The sequence below is a fragment of the Fukomys damarensis genome, unplaced genomic scaffold (genome assembly GCF_012274545.1).
Source record: "Fukomys damarensis isolate Sample0158 unplaced genomic scaffold, DMR_v1.0_HiC HiC_scaffold_19, whole genome shotgun sequence".
NCBI lineage: Eukaryota > Metazoa > Chordata > Mammalia > Rodentia > Bathyergidae > Fukomys > Fukomys damarensis.
This window is the reverse complement of record NW_022900931.1, coordinates 24,520,983-24,523,583: the sequence shown is the minus strand read 5'-3', so window position 1 is coordinate 24,523,583 and position 2,601 is coordinate 24,520,983. Positions and strand designations below refer to the sequence as shown.

The following is a 2,601-nucleotide window of genomic DNA, read 5'->3' as shown; positions in this document are numbered from 1 at the left end:
ACCCCCGTCCCGAGTCTGCCCGTGCACCGGGGCAGCCCTCCTTGCTGGTTTCCAATAAGAGCTTTTTTCCTCTTTGCAGGCCCTCAGGAACGAGCATCTGAAGGGAACCCAGGCAAGTGGAGAGGTGCTACGGCGTATCTGCGTCGCCATGACATCCGCGCCGGCTCGGGACTGTGGCTTGGAGCAGGGAGGGGAGTTGGCGAGGACGATCTGACCCCCCTCGGGAGAAAGCCGTCCGCGTTTGTCCCCGGATGGAACCCGGGCCTGGGCGCGGGTCTCTCAGAGTTGCTGAATCCAGCGGGGCTGGAACTCAGCATTCCCTCACCTCAGCCCCCTGTCTATCCATTTTTTATTTTGGTTATTGAGACAAAGTCTCACTATGTAGCCCAGGCTGGCCTCAAACTTGGCAGCGATCCTCCTGCCTCAGCTTCCCCAGTGCTGAGAGTACAGACGTGCGCCACCACGGCGCCTTTTTTATTTTACTTTTCTGAGATAGGGTTTTGCCAAGAAGTTCATGCTGCCCGCAGGCCCGCATCTCCTGCCTCAGCTACCTGAGTGCTGGGATTATAAGGTGTGTGTGCACCATGCCCAGGGGTTTCTTAACAGTAGATGGGGGGTTGTTCATTTCTGTAGGATGCACTGTCTCAGCTAACCCTTCTCCTCTCGTCCAGGATGAACCGAGAAGCACGCCCTTCATGTGCCTGTGCAGCTTCTGTGTGTCCCACGCCTGGGACCCTTCGGAGAACGCTAGAATAGGGACTGATGACAACACAGAGTCAGAGTCTTAGTCTGTGGAGGGAATGAGGTCAATGCGCTTTGGCTTTGTTTGACCCAGAGAAGCTGTGGTAGGTCTCCAGCCTTCTCCGTGTTTTAAAGCCTAAAATCTATTGTGAACCCCAAGGATGGGCGGATTTTTCTGGTTCTCACCAATCTTTGAGTTGCAATAAAAGGAAATTGTGATGTAACATTTTATTTTCAGAAGAACTTATTAAAATTGACTTGTTTTTTGAATGGCGGGGGGGGGGTCTCACTATGTAGTCCAGGCTGGCCTTGAACTCGGTGATCCTCCTGCCTCAGCCTCGCAAGTGCTGAGATGACAGGTGTGTGCCACCACACCTGGATAAAATGAACCTATTTTAGCATTTTCTAAAAATTATTTTTCGGTATGGGGGAATTGAAAATATTCTTATATGGGGCTGGGGGTTTAGCTCAGTGGTTTTGACACCTGCATGGAAAGCACAAGGTCCCAAGTTCAATCCCCAGTACCAAAAAATATTCTTGAATATATATTCTTGTTTTGTATGGGGGGGATTGAACTCAAGTCCTTCCACTTGTGAAGCAGGTTGCAGAACCACTGAGCTAAATCCCCAGCCTTCTTGTTCTTGATTCAATGAACAGTATCTTCACCAGAGCCCTAGAGGGTAACCGTAACAGTTTGTGATTTTTGTCCCGACTTTGGGTAGTTAGAAAGTAACTGCCCGGTTCTGCCCAAGGCTGCAGGTGAGGAGCAAGGAACCCAGCGGATGGAGAAGTCGGTGGACATGTTGAGCTGACCTCCTGTGGCTGAGAACGTGCTGGCCCAGCTAAGTCTGGAGCTGTCCCAGTGTGACTGCAGGTCCCAGTGCCAAGTGAGGGCCTCTCCACAAAGCTGCAGTCTAGATGCAGGTCCAATGCTTCTGACTGGGCAGCTGTGGGGGGTCACTCTGCCAGAGCCTCTCAACCCACAGACTCAGGAAACTCCTAGACATACTGCAAAGGCCACAGAGGAACAGCCCATTAAGAGGTGCATGGGCGAAAGGACACAGGACTCCTGTGCCTCAGCCAGCACTCTCCAGAAACCCCTTGCGCTTAACTCTATGGTTGTTTGGGTTTTTGAAACAGGGCCTCTGTGTAGTCCAGGCTAGCTTCAACTTGGGATCCTCCTGCCTCATCCTCCTGAGTGCTGGAGCTACCAGTTCTGTGTCACCATATTTAGCCATCTGGAAGCCCTCAGCACCTGTCCTCGGAGTATTAGGAGGCTGAGGATGGAGGATACTGATTCTGAGGCCAGCCTGGGAACTTTAGAGAGATCTTGTCTCAACAACAGGGCTAGGGTTATAGCACAGCCGCAGAGCCTTGTGCAGCGGGAACAAGGCCCTGGTCTGGGTCCCCCACCCTGCAAATGAACATAATTAAAAGAGCTGGGGCTACGGCTCCATGGTAGGGCACCGTGTTGGGGGAGGATCGGTCCTTTCGGATTTTTATGGGAGTGTAGCTAGGCACGGTTGATTGACAGCAGGAGGGGATGAAGCGGGAAATTGCAGGTGGAAACTTCAGTTTCGTAGTCTTGCTGCATGGTCCAGGCTGGCCTCTGCTCAGCCATAAATTCCAAACAGTATGAGCAAATTGTTCCAATTCTGTTTTGTTAGTGGGCATTGTTAGTGTGTTCACTGTGTCTAGTTTTTTTTTGCTTCTTGTGTCTGTGGCATTGGGGATTGAACTCAGGTCCTTCTCACTGAGCTACACCTACCCTTTGCCTTTGTTTTGAGACAGGTATCAGTAGGTTGATGGGGTTGACCTTGGGCTTGTGATCCTCCTGCCTCAGCCTCCCCGAGTGCTGGG

At 51.8% G+C, this 2,601-nt stretch overlaps 1 long non-coding RNA gene across 1 annotated transcript; it reads left to right on the top strand.

Moving 5' to 3' along the window:
• Positions 1-437: 437 nt before the first annotated feature.
• LOC104850740 lies at positions 438-978 on the top strand. Its single transcript, XR_777052.2, has 2 exons — positions 438-571; positions 672-978. It is a non-coding gene; the product is annotated as an uncharacterized LOC104850740 (long non-coding RNA).
• The last annotated feature ends 1,623 nt before the right edge of the window (positions 979-2,601 follow it).